A 22613-nucleotide genomic window follows, 5' to 3' on the forward strand; every position below is an offset into this window, starting at 1 on the left:
TGGAAAGCAGCCATACCCATCATCTTTGTTGTCGTAGTTAATTGTAGAGAATCTGTAACAGAACGTGTGTTGTCATTGGCAATTCTTGAAAACAATAACATTTAGGACATGATTTTTAAAATATTCAAATTTTTTAAACAGGTTGTTTTTTAAACACGTATAAAACCGCAATTGATAATTTCATTCATTGTTATGATACTTTATTTGATGTTAAATAGGGTGGAGTGTTATCACATGTAAGTTCAATGTACTTGTGTCAAATGTCACGCCGTAACCCAATAACGCACAAACACCTTAAAGGTTTTACGTGCTTAAGGGATCTAAAATGAGCGTTTATTGCGTTTCGACAGTATTTTTTGTGGGACATGAGAGCACCTCAGACCTATCGAATTGCATTCTGAATACGAAGCATGTCTTTCTGATATCAAATAATTTTAATTTTTTGACAATCACAATATAATTCAAATTTTATGACAAATTATAAAAATTTGACATTTTTCAATTTTTTGATATATAACAGTCCTCGAAGTAAATTATACAAATCTAATGACATATTCTTAAAGTGTATGTAGCAGGGGGGAAAAGCCGACGGTCAATTGAAAATTTTGACCTTTCATATTGAAGATATGGATTTTTTCCCCCAAAAGACCTATTTTTTTTGGTGTTTTTGGGAAAAAAATCCATATCTTCAATACGAAAGGTTAAAATTTTCAATTGATCGTCGGCTTTTCATCCCACCTACATACACTTTAAGTATAAATCATCGGATTTATAAAGTTTACTTCAAGTACTGTTAAATATCAAAAATATCAATTTTTAATGATTTGCCATAAAATGTGTATGAAATTACGAATTTCAAAAATCAAAATTATTTGATATCAGAATGACATTCTTCGTATTCAGAATGCAATTCGATATGTCTGATGTGCTCTAATGTCCCACAATAAATACTGTCCAAACGTTCATACCCCAGCCCTTAAGATGATTAAATCTCAATGAACCATAATACTCGCAATGTCCTTTAACAATGCCAAAGGCAAGCTCGTTGAAAAGTCAAAAGTTGCTCCTTGTGTCGAATGTTTTCTATATAAATATAATCTTCTCACCACGTAGTACCAAATACATTTAGTAAATATGTCAAATACGTTTTCAATGCGGTCGTTCAATATTATCAAGTACGCGTCATGATGCAAAGCATCCCAAACAATCGGGTATCGACGAAACAGTTAGTGGAAATTTACTTACAATAACACATTTTTTCTATTGTCCTAAATATCTCGAGCTTGATTCAGCAAAAAGTTGATCCAGATTTTGCAATACCTACGGTTAACAATGGTGGCAAGTAAATATTTGCATTATATTACATACAGAAAGTTTAAACATAATCGACAAAGCACCATTTAGCAGGCAGCTCAGTTTTTGAAACGTTTTACGATTGTTTTCGAAATTTAATCCCTACTTGCTGGGATATAGATAGCGATTTTTATTGGAAAAAAATTATTTAAAAAAAGGGCTGTATAGGTTTAGTGCAGCTCTATTTCATGAAAATAAAGATGTACATATGTTAGGAAAACAAGTTTGTTTGGGGACAGTTTTACCACAAATCTGAATCACATTCTCACTTTATTCATCAGTTTTGATATAACACGTAAGAAATAAAAACTTACTTTCAGCAAGGTGACAAATCGAATCCTCAATTTGTTTACTAGCTTTTTAATTCAAAGTGACAAATCGAGGTTTGAGAACCAGAACGCCTAAACCTCACAATGATCACAAAATAACTATAAAGTTGACAAAGTAACTTTCTGAGATATTTCAGATTTGAATTTCGTACTTTATACACTATAAATTCATACCAAACATGTTAGGATGGCACCTTGCTTTGGTCTTCAAAAATCAATACCTCCTCTGGAATTTCTTTTGTTTTCTACTGAATTTTGCCATGTTTCCACAGTGCTCTGTCGAATTTATGTTCATTTTGTTGGAGCAGGTGAATAATGTGTTAACAGTATGCTTCGACTACATTTATAAATGCGTATTTATAAATACGCACGTGATACGCACGTGATCCATGTGTACCACATACCAAGACCAGCAAGCGTGACCAAATCCTTATGCCATTGACCACTATACAGAAAAGCAATTTTCCAAATTTGTAATATGTTATCAAAAACAACATTTTGAAAGTATTTGCCGACGGAATAAAAATATATATAATCACAAAGTTGAACAAAAAATTTGCTGCACAGTAGTCTCGTGTTGTTTACCGCCTTTGCATTCAAATGTACAGGAAGACCACCCGCTGTGTAGAAAAATAGTTTCTGCGGCTTCCATGGGACTCAAACTAGCAATCCGGTACTTGTTTATGAATTCATGTCTTTACCACTAGGCCACAGAGGCAGTTGGACGGAGACGAGTATAATATAAAAAAAATCTCATAATGCCTATATTATCATTTTGCTTGATATGATGACAATGATTTGTATACTTTGAAATTGGAAACAAACAACTTCCAGCTATTTGAGGACAAGAGGAATGGCATGGTCAATAAAGGTGCTTACAAGGCTTGATATAAAGGTTGTCATTTCCGCCCCCATGTGTATGTTGTTGTTTTTTAAATTTATATTATTGACCTTAATTCAAGAACTGCAAGACCTATGGAAAATATAAATGCGATTATTGGCTTCTTCAACGAATTTCCTGTAAGATCAATATACTGATATTACAAAGTACACTGCGTTTTTTTATTCAAGTTCTAAAACTTGTAAAATATGGCTCCTGTCATTCGCCTCGATTAAGATATTCAACTTTAAATAAGAAAAATATTTTTCAAGCTTTTCAAAAAGTCCAAGAAGCTATCCATTTTAAAGTGGTGTGCACATTTGGTCAAATGCAGTAGCGGTGCCACGTTTTGGTAAGCCCCACCCCTCCCCCAGCATAATTGACCGAAATCTTTGGGCCCCGCAATGTTTTGCGCAATATTGTGTCATCGTAAATACAAATCGACCCTCAAAATATTTTTGTGAAAACTACTGCCTGACCTATGTGAAATGGATGTCTACAAATTATTTTGTCTACAGTTGACCCAAATATCTCGAACTTTATTTTGAAGTACTTATGTACCGTCGTAAGTACTGGTAAGGTTACTTATTTGACATTTTTATTCGATTATCAACAGAGCTCTATATATGGTACAGACATAATCAAGAGAGGTGTCGGTAGAATGCAACCAGTCTTTAGGATCGTTTTTGAAATTTAATCATTACCAGTGTGAAAAGTAACGCATGGTTCTTATTTTAGAGGTTTATGAATATTCAAATAATGCATTTACAGCTCAGCGTTCTCAATATGTGTCAAAATATGGACATTTTGACACCTTTTTTACTTTCGAATTCCCAGACACACTTCCTATAATAGCCATTTGTTTTATGTTTCAATATAGGCCTATATCAAGAATTATACAGGGAAAGGAGAATCATGCATCACACACTAGCACATTGAAACTTGAAATTACAAATGGAAACAGTCAGGTATGTCCGGAGGTTTTCTCTGGTTTATCTCCCTATGCATGCTATGTCAAGGTATCGCCACACCTGAAACCAAAAGAAGAGTACCTCCGCGGTTATCTGCAAAGTGGAAAAGCGAACGATAATCCCGGACGATAATCGGCATGCTTGAGCTTGAACGTTACGAAATTTTGGTGTAACACATTATCAGAGAGAACACACACACTTTTAATAGAAGGTTGCCGCACGCATGCATTATAATCCGAGGTATTCCATTTACCATCCTATACGTAGCACGCAAAATAGATCAGAGTTGCTTACTAATTTGGTTACTTACGGATGTCCAATCCTAGGACTAGTTCCACCTACAGATTAGAGCTCCCTTCTGTCATCACGGTTTTGCTCTTTCTCCACCAATCTTGGAGTTTCCAATCTTAATGTGCTTTCGTACTACGTCGTTCTATTTGGTTTTTGGTCTTCCCTTGGGTCGTGAGCCCAGCATGGTGCAGAAAAGCATTTGCCGCTGTTATGTTCCGCTGAGGTCTAACACGATCCAACCAACGTAGTCTTCTTTGCTACCGTATGATGTTGTCTGAATTTATGCCTTATTGGTTCTGTACTGTTCGAATGCGGTTTCCATTAGTGATCTTAAGGATTGGTTCTGAAACACTTCAAGAAGGTTGATGTTCTATGGGTTGAGTGCCCAGTTTTATAAAGTGCCCTCTAGCAGCACCTTTAAATTGAATAGCATGACTTGCATTACAATGGAATTACACAAAAGCTATATAGTTTAGTTGGAACACAGAGTGCCTGGCGTGCTTCTTCGGAAATATACTTCTAATCAACATTTCTAGATCAGGGGAATACTTTGCCGTGGTTTTTGAGCAAATCTGAACAGGTTTGAGATTTCAGCCCTGTTGTATGAAACTTGACCTCTGTTGACCCCTAGGGACACTTTTTGAATGTTTTTAACGGAGCGATTGCCGGATAGTGTGCAACTCTACTAGTCTTATTACAGGACTGCCTTACCCCAACCCTAAACTCTTTCCACGCATGTTTTCTGATGTAGAAAGGTTGATTAGAAGTATATTTCCGAGGGTGTCACGCTAGGCCCTCCTTTCAACTGAACTACAGCCTGTCTCAAAACAAATTGTGCAAGTGAAAAGCGCCCTCTTTGGCAATTAGAAAATACCGTTGTGACATGATGCTTACACCAACGTTAAGGGCGCTGTCTTAGCTCTGTATATATATTAGGCTGTATATGGCAATAACTTGAAAATAGCTATTTGTAGTACATTTAAGTCAATAAAAGGCATTTTGGAAGCCACTTTGAGAAAAGCGCCTACTATCATTGCTTTTCATTTACTAAAGTAATCTTGAGTCAATAAAACACCATAATTACAAATAAAATAAATTAAAACAAATTAATCTAACAATGACTACAAATTGTTATTATATGGGATTTTAAGGCATTTTGAAAAATTCGCCCTCTATAATTGCTTTTCTTTACAAAAGTAGTGTAGTTAATATTACACCATATTTGCAACAGCAAGAAATTTCTAAAAAATAGGAATGACTTCAAATGGCTATATAAATGCCATTATATGATATTTTGCCAGCCACTTTGAAAAAAGCGCCCACCTTGTTTAACTTAAACTCGACATTTTTGTAGAAACCTGATTTCAATTCTCACATTGGTAAGGTTTCCAAAAATATTTGTCTCTAAAACGTAATTAATCTCCTTTCTTGTGTTAGATGATAATTATATCCTTCATTCAGTTTATTGAGCATTTTGTTGCTTTAAAACCGAATGGATTACACGATGAATCCAAATCGCCATTTCTGTTTCACCGGCTTAGTTCAGCAGTCATTTTGTAAACACCTGAGCCGTCCTTTGTTTAAGCTTCTCAAATGCCTGAGCTGATTGGACTTCTGAAAGAATGGGTACTAGCTCTTCGTCGTTGGCCTCAGCATGAATTTCCTCCTCGTCTAGTACGTCTTGGCTGACAAGGACTTGGCTGTTCAGGACTTCCTCGAGTTATTCCTTCCGTCGGTCTAACTTGACCTTCAATTTCTTGTAGAATGCATGTGTTCTGTTCTCTCAGTCTTAAGTTCCTTGGTCTGACCCTTCGACCAATGACTACTTCAATTTCTGACCGTGCGTTTAGGTCTGTTCAATTGTGTTCTGTAGTTAGAATAGGGGTTTTGATTGCTTTGCTAGATGATAAAGGCATTCTTATTCGTCTGAATAACTGCTAACACTTATTGACGTGGAAGTAGAGCAAACGACAACCTACATTTTAAATATTTTACAAGATATCAGGGTCAATTATTTGTGAGCAACAGGTGTTTATATCTTGCCTTTAAATAATTAATATGTACTAGTTTTAAAACCTAAAAAATCGTCCTTTTAATTTACAGCTGAAAGTAGAACAGTCTGTAACCTTACGTTTTGACAGTTAACCATGACCGTTTACCTACTTACCTTTTCTCTGTGTAATAATGTTTGTTACTATCAAATATCCAGGTTTATTATTAACACCATAATTAATTTTCAATGACTGGTTTTCAATATCAAGTTCAGACTATTCTATAACCAAACCGTTCCGGACGCTTAATTTCTTTCTGCAACCATATCGGGACGCAATATATCACTAACCGCACAGTCCGAGGCAAGGTTCATTATTGTTAGAGTCTTAGGGTTAGGGTTTAGGGTTAGGGTTTAGGGTTAGGGTTTAGGGTTAGGGTTAGGGTTTAGGGTTAGGGTTAGGATTAGGAGATTATATACGTACTTACTAGTACTAATATACTACACTAAGCCAAAAAAGAAACTTATAATTTTTCACAAGGTCGTATCTTAAATTCCTGTCGATCAAAATTAACGAAAATTACACACAGGATTGCCTCAATACTCTACTCTAAACACATGTCAGTAACCAAGCAGTTGTCCAACTGACACAATAGCAAAATGCACTGATATGGAACAGCTTCGTGGACCACATTCACAGCCCTATTGACACCTAGCAAACGAAATCGGTGAGAATGGCATCTTGAATCATCCTAAACCTTAACCCTAAACCCTAACACTTACACTAACCCTAACCCTTATCCTAACCCTAACCATAATGCCTTTCCTACGGGTTATAACATGAGTATAGCATTTTGCGTCCCGTTATGGTTGCAGCCCATGGACACCGTGAATGCTGTAAATCACAACAGAACAGAGTGATCGACACATGTGTTTTTGATAACACAAAAGGTTTATTATTAACACCATAATTAATTTTCAATGACTGGTTTTCAATATCAAGTTCAGACTATTCTATAACTATTCTGGTGAAAGTGCTGTAAATCACAACAGAGATAGCTATTATTACAAGCAATATAAAGTTTTCAGACAGAACAGAGTGATCGACACATGTGTTTTTGATAACATCCGAGAAATCGTATTCATAGTAAGGTATTTGAAAATACGTTTATTTAAAACTTTTTTTCGTTGCGGATTCAAAGACACTTCATAATTATTTCAATCGAAAATGCTGCGCGACGACTGTTTTGACCACACACAAAAAATCGATTTATTGCATTGATCAATAAAAAGTATAAATTCAGCAGGGTAGGAACGCCTTTTGCCGCTGGAAGAATCCGGCCATGATAAAATATCAGGATCGGCTTGCAGCTTAAGGGCTGGGTATGAACGTTTGGACAGTATTTATTTTAGGACATTAGAGCACATCAGACATATCGAATTGCATTCTGAATACGAAGAATGTCATTCTCATATCAAATAGATGATTTATACTTAAAGTGTATGTAGGTGGGATGAAAAGCCGACGATCAATTGAAAATTTTGACCTTTTGTATTGAAGATATGGATTTTTTTCCCAAAACACCAACAAAAATTAGGTCTTTTGGGGGAAAAAATCCATATCTTCAATATGAAAGGTCAAAATTTTCAATTGACCGTCGGCATTTCCTCCTGCTACATACACTTTAAGAATATATCATTAGATTTATATAATTTACTTCGAGGACTGCTATATATCAACAATTTGAAAAATATCAAATTTTTATAATTTGTCATAAAATTTGTATTATATTGTGATTTTTAAAAATGAAAATTATTTGATATCAGAAAGACATGCTTCGTATTCAGAATGCAATTCGATAGGTCTGAGGTGCTCTCATGTCCCACAAAAATACTGTCGAAACGCAATAAACGCTCATTTTGGATCCCTTAAAGAACTCACATATATATATAACTAGATGATCACCTCACGTTTAATATATATATATATATATATATATAACTAGATGATCACCTCACGTTTACGATTACAGGTGGTAAGCTAAATCTCGATAGTCTAATAATTCTGTGAGAAGCCAAAACCTTCCTTAATATCCACTGTGACACTCAATAATGGTCGTATGTATCCTGCTTGAACATGTTGAAAGTATTCAATAACATTTCTTTATTTCCATTATCCATCGCTATTTGGCTACTATCTTGAACATCAGACTTGCTTGGGCTCGACAGAGTTCCGCCTGTCAGCTAGTTTTAAATAAATACAAAAACGAGACACGTTACTGTATAAAATTCGCTGTTGTTAATGCCTTACGCCAACATTCAAACGTGTTACTATTTTATGTCAAACATGTAGTTGCTTAAAGAATCAGTCAGGAAACATGCTTGATAAAGATGTCATTAAGTTTGGTGAAAGTGTTTTCTATTCTCTTTTAAGCTGACTTTTCGATAACAATAAAGTTGTCTTCGTTGCAAACCAAATGAAAACGAGATGTCCAATGTGTTTGCTCGTACAAATAACACACAAAACATGGTGACAGCAATTTTCAATAATCGGCCATTTTCAATAATATCTATTGACACAATTTAGTGCACATGTTTCCGGTTGTAATATGCTCCAAACAATCATCAAAGAAAGATTTGACACCAAATGATACACCATATTATATGATTCAAAATTAATGTAAGTCACGCATACAAAAAAAATGACGAGGAGAAATCAAAGATGTGAAAAACGTTATCAAATTCAGTTTAGTAAATAGGAAAGTATAGAAAAATATATTCCAAAAGCTTGAATACGACACACATAATGTATCTAGTTTTAAATTGGCGTACCCCGATAATGTAATACGTATGGTACTGGATAAAAACTTTTAAATTATTTTCCACAACCTCGTCTGTCGATCGCAAAATTATCCGGGGTAAAAAGGACCGGAAACGAAGATCTTGAACCTTCTAGACTAGCGCTTTTTAAGGAACCCTTCTTCACTGTGCCACAAACGCACCCTCGTGATATTTTTGTGATACCACCAACTGCATATGATTGATTATCATTGCGTTTAAAGTCATTAAACTAATTCATACACTCTTAGATAGTGAGAACCAATCAGAGCAAAAGTATATTAATTGTTTATTTATTCACTCTTAAGTGAGAATAATGGGAACCATGCATTGATTGTGTATTCTCTTTGGGGCTTGATGCATTTATTTTTGCTCATATTTGCCAGTATTTTATGTGACAATTTTGTTATAAAATGCACTCCCCCTGCAGGGTTCGTACATTTGTAGGCATCAACAACTCACACAATAGAGAAATTGCGAAGAGGCGTTCACTGTTAACGCTATACGGTTTACGAATAACGACATTGTGCGGTGGAACGTCAAGATGCCGTTCGCATACAAACTAGTCTCCTACACAGCCAGTTTTGTGTCTGTCCTAACGCTCGTCATTCCTAGTATATTCGTGATAGCCGCATACAGACTGGCCAGTGTCTACATTCAAACACAACTGCAATAAGCTCACGGTGGCGCTATGCTGAGACAAATATATCTAAAGAGATAGGAAGCTCCATTCATTCGCCTTGGGTGCATCGAACCAGAAAAGATTCTCATCTTCACTGATCGAACTCACTTTCCTCGGTACTGATATGCAAAAACGACTGGTTGTATCTATTGCGCAAGCATTCAGTCCATATTAGCGATATTTGAGTTTTGCGGGCTATTGGAAAATGAGTATTGTTCACATGTGTATGCTATTTGTCTAAACAGAATTTGGTGTTGGATGACCCATTAAGCTTTGGAAGTCGTCATGGTGCATATTATTCGAACAACAAGAAATAAACCCCATTATCATATAAATAGTACCCTGTTTACTTTTTAGAGCAAAATCGTTGATCAATGTGCTATAAAATGCAAAATATGAACTGACGAGGAAGAATATTACAACAGGCTGTTGACAGATTAGAAAAATTGTATTTAATTGTATGCGTCCTGTCCAAAATTGTTGCCATCTACATTGACATTAATAAATCTATATTCTTCGCGCAAAAGCATGTTATTTTAGCGTTGTAACTGTAAAACAATAATCGGTATCATCCAGATATATTATCATTCGAACAAGAATAGCTTTAGCCACAAGAAGTACACGAGAAAATAACGAATTCAATTCATGTTTTGAAAACATACTTATTCTCCAAACATGTTCCGACTCCATTAACATTTGCAATTTAACTTCTTACCGTCACTGATGTTTATGCTCTATGGTTCTATTTTCATTGATTTCCGTAGAAAGAAAGTGGGTAATATAAACACTGGCGCGCAGCTGGGAAACTGTACTAATTTTTCAAAATTAGTTTAACGTAATGCGTTAATTTGTTGTGACAATGTCATCAAATAACTTTAACCAGTACTTGAAACAAAATTGCGGTTTGTGCTTATCATAATGTCGACTACGTAAGCTGTAGGTGTTATTAAATGACTTCAATTTTTTCAGCTACAGTGCTATAGCTTAAGGCAAACTTACCAAATTTATCAATTGCCTGTATACATTGTTTCATTGCATTTATTTTATTGGCATCTCGTGATGATTTCGTTGCTTAAAAGCAATTTTCTTTGAATCATATTTGCAACATTGTCAATTCAATACCTAATTGAGTTACAAATGACATTGCCAGCTAGTGACTGGGGATATGTAAATTTGCAATTTGCAATTTTATATTGACATGGAACATGTTTTACACAACCATAATGATTAGGAAACTCAGTCAGCTCTACGTACTTCTTGGCTACATTAAAAATCTGTGAAATATAATGTTGCCATCGTATTCATGAATGTGTTATAGTGACAATTCTGCTAATATAACTAATCAGATTATTGACAGTAACGTGAAGGGTGTTAATTTGAATTCAGGTAACGGTGTCGTTTTCATTTCGCTCTGCTCCTTCACACTGTATTTTAAAACAAGTGCTTTTATTTCTATACCATTTATTTCTTGCTACGTTTTACCAACTTACCAATTCTATACTAACTCCACCACTTACTTATTTATGACCTACCTACATAACAGTTATTTCTCTACTTAATTACATATACTTACATAACCCAGTTACCTACCCACTTACCCAGGGATTTCCGTTCTATCTACCTATATACGTCCGGTACCTATACCCACCTATGTGTCTATTTACTTGTCTATACTTGGTTGCTTACTTACCTACTTGCTTGCTTACTTAACCCGCTTGCTTATATATGCTATACAATGTATAGTATACATATTTATTGCTGCCTTTACTATGTTTTCTCTAGCTCACGATCTGTCTTTCATTCCCTATCTCACCCCTCCCCATTCCTCTCCCTCTCCCCCCCTTCCCTGGCGTCTCTTTATTTCTACCTTTATTTGTCTCCAACATGTTCCAACGCTGCAATGACAGACGCTGATTTGTTATTTATGCAGTCAATTGACTACTCAATAAGACACTTTAATAGTATATCCCGTTCATCGGAATCTTGAAAATCATTGATAACGGTCAACACATTCTGTAAACATTAAGAACACGTCATCAATATACTCAATCTAGCATTTACACAGTTGCCTGTCTGATAGGATTCTCCACTCTATAAAGGATCAAATGTTTCACGGTAATTTGAGCTTTAGGTTGGGAAGAAAAAACCCCGTATCATTTAACCATGCAATGTCTGATTGCATCAACAGTTACTTTTCAATTCATACAAACCACAGGTGCTGCATTTTTGTTGAAGCACTGAATGTCTACATAATAGAAGATCGATGAACCGTCCATGCAATGCAATCATTCCATGCAATAATCTGGGGGTTATCACCTAGGTTTCATTATCATTGAGGTATAGGACTTTTTATTTTTTCGGAGAAGAGCAGGTAGGGCAACTACTTGATTATATTTCTACATGTTCATACTACATACTCTGAAAATTTTAGAAAATTCGCACGAGTCCGTTTTTTAAAAATCACATTTTTGTTCCTAAAATGGGGGTATAGCGCCCTCAACGGGCACTCTCTCCATAGGGCTACATGTAAAGACCAGTTATAGACAAATGGCCCTAAAATAAAACGGACTCGTGCGAATTTCCTCAAATTTTGCATATGATGTAGATTTAACATCTGTAATGTAATGCAAGTTATGTCGTTGCTGCTCTTCTAAATTCATTTTTAAAATGTCCGCCCCAGACCAAGGTGTTATCAGCCTTGAAGAGATGTAGAGCTAAAAAGCTCTTAAGAATACCCTTTCTGTAAATGTGAAAGTGTCATTGGTCTAAATAATTGACCTTTTAAGGTCAATTAAAAGGGATCCTTTTTGCTGTTAATTTTCCATTAAGTGTCTATAATATGTAACGATATTATGTTGAATTTTGAAAATATATCAACATGAGGTTCATCGTTGACGACAAGCGATTGTTTTGACCGATAACAGAGCAACAACAAACGATCCAGTCCATTCTTAAAAGTAATTAACGCTTGCTCTTGGTATGTCGCTTCTCACGTGAATGCTTCAACCAATCATACTGGATCTATAATTTTGCTAATTATCTAATTTTCTCTACTCACTTTCGGAGAAGAATTAATTCAAAACATTTATTGACCGCAATGAATGTTGTAAAAATGTTTATTTTGGCATTTTGAATTCATTTTGTTATCTGCAACCGCAATCGCTGTGGTTAGTATAAATGCAAAAGCGACGAACAATTCGCAAAATTCGCTCAACGCTCTATTGTAAATTCACAGCTCAAGTTCAGCGATGGTGATAATTCAAAACATAGTGCATTGTGATTAATATTACTTAAAGAACGATCAAGTGTGAGAAATAACACAATTGTCTCCATTGGCCGTCTGGTAAACTGCGACTCGTTGGGATTTTACGTGACTTTACTTGTCAATTACATCATTGGCAGTGCTATAACCAGGCTCACCCAACACTAATACTTATATACAGACTTAAAATAATTCAGGTACCCTTTATATCATAAAAAAGACAGATATGTTATAATAGAACCAGCAAACTATTCACCCTTTGCCATCTTGCACACAATTAATACAAATCAGAGTTTTATGCTTAAATGTAATAGCCAAAGTATACAAAATGGGCAAGTGGACTACGGAGAAGTCTAGCGCGGCAATTAAAGCACTCATTTGACAGGCGTACGCACACGCAACACGCACTTTGAGAGTACATTTTGGTTCAGAGATGACCGTGCGATTGGCGAATAGGTGCGTCTTTTAGCTCGGATTTAACCAAATCAGACGAGAAATAAAAACACGGATGCCAAATCAAAAGTTGCAGATTGCTTCATGGAAATAAACCCTATCAATTTATATACAAAGTGTTCTCGAACAAGCGATGTGTTTTGCATTAAAACATTAAAATGCAACTTTTGATTTTATTCCTTCATTGGATTTTCGATCACCGTTTCTTAAATTTAAAATGTACAGGTATTGGCTGCTGCTTTTAACTGATATATTTGTCTGCGCTTAGGATACACACAGTGTAATATCCAGTGTTGTGCGCCCTTAAGTAAAACATCAAGTGCACGGTATAGTTATGCATCAATGATACGGTAAATCTTTGTTAACAACATGGCAGACATTTAAACAATCATTTGTGTGATTTGTGTCATTTGTTATCCAAGCATAAGTCCCGAAATTGGCGACGAGGATGAACAATTCCTACATCGGAAGGTAAAGCAATATTTCCTCCATCGCCAGAAGCATTGTTAGGGTGAGTCGACGCTAAGAAATTAGAGAAAATAAGAGAAGAAGAAGACAAGAAAATGGGTGATCAAGAAGCAACCGTTACAGTAGTCAATAGGAACTTGAAAATAGATCCATTTACACACTCGGTGGATGATCACATTAGCGTTGGTATAGCATGGCAAGATTGGTTAGAAGAGATAGAGAGGGAGTTCAGATATTTCAAGATAACTGAGGCAGTAGATAAGAAAGATGCTCTCATAATTTATGGAGGCAAAGACATAGCTAGACTAGCAAAGAGTCTACCAGATCCAGCACAGGGTAATGAGTACGAGAAAGTGAGAGAAAAGTTGAATGACTATTATACTCCTAAGAAAAATAAACACCATGCCAGGTATCTGTTCTTGAAGATGAAACCTAACCCTAAGGAAACAGTTGTGGCATATGCAGCCAGGCTGAGAGAAAAAGCAACAGAATGCGAGTTTGGCGATAGCTACGAGGAACGTATTTTGGAACATTTAATCCAAACGATAGAAAAGCAAAGTCTAGTACAGGAAGCAATTAACAAGAAGTGGAACCTGAGCCAACTTCTCAAGGAAGCAGGTCAACTGGAAGATACTCAACTGCAACTGAAAGAGATGGGTGCGCAGTCAAGCGATGTCAAGTCAGCCAAAGTATCAAAGTACAAGAAATACCAGAGGCCATACACATCAAAGTACAAGAAGTCTTACCCCAAGCAAGGGACAGGGCAAGCATGCAAGTACTGCGGTAGAACCGACAGCCACGCTCCAGGTGAAAATTGCCCTGCATACGGGAAGAGATGCCGAAAGTGTAACAAGTATAACCACTTCGCCACATGTTGTGAAGCAAGTTATCACAAGGATACAAGCAAGAAGAAAGAAGAAACACAAGGTGTGAAGAAGAAACACAAAGTCAGAAAAGCGTATCAAGATACGGAATCAACCAGTTCCGATGATGAGTTTTTCAGAGAGTCAGCAAAACACTTAGTCAGACCGGTGAAGAAGATACATGACAATGACAATAGTAGTGAGACAGTAACTGTAATGATCAATGACGTGGAAGTTCAAATAGACCCAGATAGCGGTGCAGATGTCAACGAACATCAATACAAGGCATTCACTCACAGATCAGAGAATGAACAATTACTTACTGAAAGTACAGTCAAACTGAGTGCTCTTCAAAGCGAGTTATCAGTGAAAGGAGAGTTCAAAGCCGTGGTGAGAAACAGCACACGGGGAGTCAAGACCAAGTTCGTCGTGGTTTATGGAAGAATAAATTCACCACCACTCCTTGGCAAGTACACACTACGTGATCTAGGCATGCTGGAGATAAGACCAGATGGATCACTTGGGAAGATAAATAACCTCAGAATTCCAGATGAAATTTCAAGTGTGAAGTATACAGCAAAGACAAGCGGATCATCAATCCAAGAAATCGTTGATGGGTATCCACAAGTCTTCAATGGAATAGGGAAAAATTAGAGACATTAAAGGAGACAAAGAGATATACGCAAAGCTGAATATGCAAGCTGGAGTGGCACCAGTAGCTCAGAAGCCGAGACAAGTACCATATTATTTGCAAGCACCGTTGAAGAAATGGTTAGATGACAGCGAAAAGCAAGAGATTTTTGAGAGGGTACCGGAAGGCGAGTCGGTAACGTGGTGTAGCCCATTGGTAGTCCAACCCAAACCAAGATTCAAGACAACACCGAAAGAGCCACACATGATCAGAGCAAGTGTTGATTTACGAGTACCGAACAAGTATATGGACCGTAACAGAATTTCGCAAGCAACGGTAGTGGAAGATTTTGCTTACAAATTCCACAACTGTAAGATTTTCTCCAAGATGGACATGAAAGCAGGGTATCACCAGCTTATGCTAGATCCCGAGTCCAGGAAGGTAGCTACATTTAGTACACCATGGGGCAATTACAGACCGAAAAGATTAATTTTCGGAGCCAAATCGTCACAGGATATGTTTGATGAGACCATCTTCAGAATATTTGGGGACATCCCAAATTGTCTGAACCAACGAGATGACATTCTGATTGGTGGAGCAACTGAAGAGGAACATAATGAAGCACTGAAGAATGTTCTGTAAAGAGCAGCAGAATATGGGATTACATTTAGCCCAGAGAAGTGTAAATTTGGCGTGGACCAGTTGGAGTTTTATGGATACAAGTTCACAAAAGAAGGCCTAGAACCAACAGAAGAGAAAGTGAGAGCTGTGAGAGAAAGCAAACCTCCAGAGTCGAAGCAAGCAGTGATGAGCTTCCTCGGGATGTCTTACAGCACCACTGAGAGCTATCACACATAAGGATGCAAAGTTCAGGTCCAGAAGAAGACCGATGTTTCAATGAAATCAAGGAAGCAATCACAAGCGCAGAGACTATAGCGTTCTTTGATCCAAGGAAGCCTATCATAGTTAGAGCAGAGGCTAGTTTCCATGAAGGTTTATCAGCTGGCTTATTTCAAGAAACTGGTAAAGGAGTTCAGCCTGTGCACTTCATCAGTAGAACAATGGAAGATGCTGAGAAGAGATATAGTCAGACAGAGAAAGATGCTCTCGCCATCAAGTGGGCGAAGAACAGATTCAGAATGTACCTGTTAGGAGCACCGAAGTTCAAGATCATAACAGCACACAAGCCATTAATTCCAATGTTCAATAAGGCAACTGCTAAGCTACCACCAAGAATTGAGAAGTGGGTTATGGATCTACAAGACATTGACTATGAACTAATCTATGAGCCAGGTAGAGATGAGCAAGATCCGTTAGACTTCTTATCAAGACATCCTTTGCCAGAAACAGAAAGCGAGGAAACAGAGCACATGGTTAAGCACATTGAAGAAGATCATGCAGTAGTGATAGATAGAATCAAAGAAGAGACAGCACAAGATGAACAACTGCAGAAGGTGAAGCAGCGAATCCTGAAGAATGACTGGGATTGTTACAAGAAAGATCAAGACATACAGCCATTCCACAACGTCAGATATGAGTTGTACATCGAGGAAGATATAATCTTCAGAATGAGTCGGATTGTTATTCCAAGAGTACTTCAAAGAAAGGTGATCAAGGCGGCACATAGTCTAGGACACCTTGGCATGACGAAAACCAAGAAACTACTGAGAGATAAATACTGGTTTCCAACTATGAACACTATGGTTGAAGAGATTATAGGCCAATGCTACGAGTGTAGAGTTACAACTAAAGAACACAAGACCGAACCTGTCAAAATGACACCGATACCAGAGAAACCATGGGATGTTGTTGCGATAGATTTCGGAGGCCCATATCCAGATGGACATTACAATTTTGTATGCATTGACAAGAGGACCAGATATCCTGAAGTTGAGGTTACCTATTCGACAAGTGCGGAACCTACCAAGAAAGCACTAAAGAAGATGTTCGCAACGCACGGAACTCCGAGAAGAGTCAAAAGTGATAACGGCCCACCGTTCAACTCACAAGCATTTGCAGATTTTGCAAAAGAAGAGGGGTTCACACATCACAAAGTGACACCGGAGCATGCTAGAGCTAATGGTGAAGCAGAGAGTTTCATGAAGATGGTGAATAAGACTGAACAAATTGCCAAGTTACAAGGAAGAAATAGCATTCTAGCTATGCAAGACATGTTAATTGGGTATCGCTCAACACCACACCCAGCAACTGGAATAGCACCATACAAAGCGCTCATGAACAGAAAAGTCAGAACAAAGCTAGATCAGATAATCACAAATCCTGATCAAGAAGACATTCAGCAAGATATCAACAAGCGAGATCAAGATTACAAAGACAAGGTGAAACACCGGGCAGAAAACAAGAACACTAAACAGCATACATTTGTTGTTGGAGATTATGTATTGCTGAAGCAAACAAAGAAGACTAAATGGACAACAGCTTATGAACCAGCATTCTATGTTATATATAGAATTGATGGATCATCTATTGCAGCCAGAAGAGTCACGGATGGAAGAGAGATCTACCGTGATGCAGCTAGATTTAAGTTGGCAAATGCTGTAGTGCAAAACAGAGAAGATGAAGTTCAAGCTGAGTTAACGCCAGATTGGAGAAAACACATGTTGGCAAATATTCAAGCACCTGTTCAAGACACGGTTCAGCAAAATCAAGAACCACAAGAAACAACAGAAGAACCATCACAACTAACTTCAGATCCGGAACCAGTGGCTACGACAAAGACACCGAGGCTACAAAGGAGTCGACGGAAACCAGCATACCTGAGTGACTACGAAACCTGAGAATCATCAGTGCAAGATTGAAGATTGTTGGATGAAGAACTGTGAAAGGACACTTACTTCATCATAAAATCCTGAAAAAAAAATCAGGAGAGAGAAAAACAAGGAAAAAATAGGCAGGAAAAAATGCCTAAGCTATTTGCAAAACAAACAAAAAATTGCAAATATTTTTTAATTTCTTTAAAAGGCAAAAGAAATTTAGTTTTCAGGAAATAAATTTTTCTCATAATATTTTGAAAAGCCATCAAAATAACCAGAAAAGTGAAATAATCATACAAGAGACAATCAAGTTAAGTTGAAACTTACTTTCAGTTTATTTAACAATGTAAACATTGTGAAAATACACAATGATACATGTGAAAATACACATGTTTAAAGACTGAAATAAGAAATGTCTTGAAAAAACCCAAGACAAACAGAGACTTTAAAGAAAGCAGAACTTTAAACTACTTGCTGATTTAACAGTTAAAAGTTGAGAACATTTGAAGTTACATGTTAAACTTTTATACTTAAAAGTTATGAACATTTTGAAATTCAAACATTTATCAGTTTGAAGAACTTTTAGATAATCAAGCCAAGCTATTGAGAACATTTTACAAGACAAAACATTGTCTTAAAGCATCAAGAACTTTAAAACAGTATCTAGATATTACTGTTATTGACTATACATACAGAACCAGAATTTGGACTATGAGATAAATGTATTTGGAACCAAATTTAAACAGGCATGTGATGTTAAGGTTAACATTTTGTTTGGAAGCCAAATAAAAAAAAAAAGGGAGAAATGTAATATCCAGTGTTGTGCGCCCTTAAGTAAAACATCAAGTGCACGGTATAGTTATGCATCAATGATACGGTAAATCTTTGTTAACAACATGGCAGACATTTAAACAATCATTTGTGTGATTTGTGTCATTTGTTATCCAAGCATAAGTCCCGAAACACAGGGGAACATATTTGATACCTTAATTCTTTTGCTGTGTGTAGGCTGTAGACCAAGCAATGTGCAAGACACTAGTAGAAAGCATTTTTACATATTGCTCTCATTTCTCATTATTATCCACAATATCGCTTATTGATTGCTTTATCTGAATATTAAAGAAAATAAATGATCTTTAAAACGAAATAATATTTTATCATTTAATCTGTGAAAAAGACATTTCAGTTAGTAAATACTAGTATTTCAAATAAGGCAGGGGCCATATTTTCCCGTTTTAGCCATTCAACTTAGAAACTGCAGTGTATTTCTTAATATTAATACATTGCATTGGTATTACACATGTAGGAAATGATAAAGAAGCCAATAATCAAATTTGTTATTTCCGTAAGTCTTGTGGTTCTTGAATTTAGGCCAATAACATATCAAAACAATAGTTTTGGGCATTTTCCCACTCCAGATAAAATCATGCACATGTTGCAGAAATAACAGCACATACATCACGCCTTTGGATCTCCCTTCTGCATAAATATCATTCCTCTTGTGTGTCAGGAAATCTTCATAATTATGAACACTGATTTGGTGTAAAATCAACCTTTTTGGAGAAAATCCCACATAAAAACCACTATTTTTCTACCTGATCTCAACTTCTGAGCGACTGACATGCTCACCATACAAGACACCCTTTATCTAATACGTAGGTCAGGTAATGACTACTTTCGCAATGACTGTTAAGATAGACCTTATCTCCACCTGCTAAAGATTTAAAAAGATTTTGTTTCTGCTTAGCATGTCAACTACTATATTCTTGGAGTAAGTTATAAGCAAAATCATTTTGAAATATAAAAAAAAAACAGAATGCAAACTTTTGTTATTATGATTGATGGTATGGTTTGAATGTGACTCGGAAATATATATTTAAAAACATTTCAATTGACATTGCTACATTAATTTGTTAAAAATAATAGATATCACGATACCTGTAACTTTGACATAGCAAGGCATGCTCCGCATTCTTCCCTTTAGTGAAGCGGGCATTAAAGATTGCCCATGTTTCAATAAAACATCACTTGAGGTATTTAGCCAGTCATAACCATAATGACATTATATAGATGAAGGATTTAGAGGGAAATGATGGGTATGCAACTCTAAGAGTCGTTTATCGTAATCATTTTCGTTAATTATACAGACTTGACATTTAGTATGGAATATTTTTTCGAAAGATTCTACGACTGGTCTGAAAAATGTTAACGATAACAATATCATACCACCTTCTTGTGCAACGTTTAATCATTTAATCGTGATGGAGACTTTCCAGATCCTAAATATTTCAATATGGCAAGAGCCATATTTTTCCTGTTTTAGTCATTTAAAGCCATATTATAACATTTTCAAACAAAATGGATTAGCATTTCTTTGCCATAAAATGTTAGCTTTTACTGTCAGATATATCCCTTTTATTTTTGAGCCGAACAACTACGGCAAAGCAAAGAAAATTGGAATTTACTACCAGCGCACATGTCGCCAATACGTACCACTCCTTCGGTCATGTTGTGGTACGACCCTTTGTTTGTGTATATCACCGTCCCGCACGCCGTGTACGTACTGTGTGTTGTGAACATCGTGTATGCGTTCGACTAATAATTCTATAGTAATAATAAAGTTCTGGTTCCGGCGCTTTATTCAAAATCTCGGATTTTGACAAAACTACAGCACCTAGAGTCTTGACATTTGCAGGGTATATTGGTTAAATAACGTACCATAGAATCGTGTAAAAATGAATTTTAAAAATCAGTGAGGGCGTCCTCAACAGCAAATGTTATAATATGGCTCTAACTAAAAAATCTACCGTGTACTTTTTATATTAATAACTTAATCTTATACATGAAGAATGATAAAGAGGCCAATAATCACATTTCTATTTCCACTGGGTCTTGCGGTTCCTGAATTATGGCTAATAAAACACCAAAACGAAAGTTTTCGACAGTTTCTTCCTCCACATGGGGCGGAAATAACACACCTTATGTCAAGCCTTGGGATCTCCTTTATAAAACCCATACCATTAAATCTTGTGCGTTAGATATTAATAATTACGAGGGTGGGTCAGTATGTAATAAGAGTTGACTTGTGACGCCATATATGGATTGTTTTCATGGCATTTCGCAATGATCACACAAATGTAACAATAGTAGAATAACAGTTATATTTTAATCACGGATTCAAATATTTTCTAGGGAGACTCCCGTTTTAATGTTTGGGGATTAGTCAATAGAACTGGCAAGAAAACTTAAATTTCCGGAAATTGTTGGCAATATCAAATGTTTATAGAAGAAAGGCCTTTTTTTGTTTAAATAAATTAAAACATTTACAGACCAACAAACATGGTTTAATGAACTGGAAGACTACTGTCTAATTTCCATATGCTACACATCAAAACACCTATTTGGTTTCTGCTTAGAATCTCATTTAAGGCCTACAAAATTGTTTGATTGGCGTAACCCGACCGACCCTTAAAAAGGGCCGACCTAGACATTTTGTCTTACTTTTTGCAAAAAAAAATCATAGATTAAAAAAAGATAAAAGTTCCAAAGCCTTTATCATACACAATTTACAGCTTTAAATGTAATAATAATAATAATAATATTCTTAAATAATAACACTAATAATAATAATAATAATAATAATAATAATAATAGTAATAATAATAATAATAATAATAATAATAATAATAATAATAATAATAATAATAATAATAATGATAATAATAATAATAATAATTGCTGACCGATCTAGCCTGTTTTGTTTAATGTTACGCCAAGCAAACTCAAAATAAAACGGGATACAAACATGTATTGCTGTGATTCATGGTTTGAACGTGACTGAGAAATATATATTTAAAAATCTTTCAATTGACATTGATTGCAGTGTACTTCGCGCTACATTAATTTGTTGAAAATAATAAATGTCACGATACATAAACCCCATAATTGTGACATAGCAAAACATGTGTTCCACATTCTTTCCTGAAGCGTTTTTATGAAGTGGAACATGTGCAATGAATGAATGAATGAATGAATGAATGAATCTTTGAATGAATCTTTATTTCCATAATAAAAAACAACAAAATACAAAGAAATTCAACATCAAAAATAAAACAAGACAATTATGGAGGAGATGATCGAAAGGCCAATAAGGCCAGCATTGAACATCCCCTTACAGAACTAAATTAATACAACAACAAACAAACAGAGTATATTAAGCCTATCACACAAGAACAAAAACGGGGCTCCAAGAACTAGTTGTAAAATGAGATTAGCTGTGTTTTATATTTGTTTCGAAAATGTTTGATTGAGTTTGCTACTTTAAGGTTATCGTTCAGGGAATTCCATAACAGTGGGCCGGTAGTCCTGATTGAATGATCAGTGAATACTTTCTTGTTTCTTGTTTGATTATACTTATTACTGTTTCTTGTGTGATAGCTATGAATATCGGATCGTTTTAGAAAGAAACTGTCAAATGAACATGGCAGTTGTTTAATAGAATATTTATACATGTATACACCTAGTTCTAGTTTGAATATATCATATACATTGAGCATATTGAATTTATGAAATAGTGGTCCAGATTGGCCTCGATAATGGCTATTTGAAATAGTTCTCATGGCCCATTTTTGGAGCAAATGTATTTTATCAAGATATGTTTTACATGCATTCCCCCATGTAAGTATACCATAATTAATATAAGGCAAGACAAGCGTACAATAAAGCGTGTGCAAAACACGCCCAGGTATAAAAAATGTCAACTTGTTTATCATACCTATATTCCGTGAGATTGTTTTTGAGATTCCGTTGATATGGTTTTTCCATGTGA

Source organism: Amphiura filiformis, chromosome 8, assembly GCF_039555335.1.
Source record: "Amphiura filiformis chromosome 8, Afil_fr2py, whole genome shotgun sequence".
NCBI lineage: Eukaryota > Metazoa > Echinodermata > Ophiuroidea > Amphilepidida > Amphiuridae > Amphiura > Amphiura filiformis.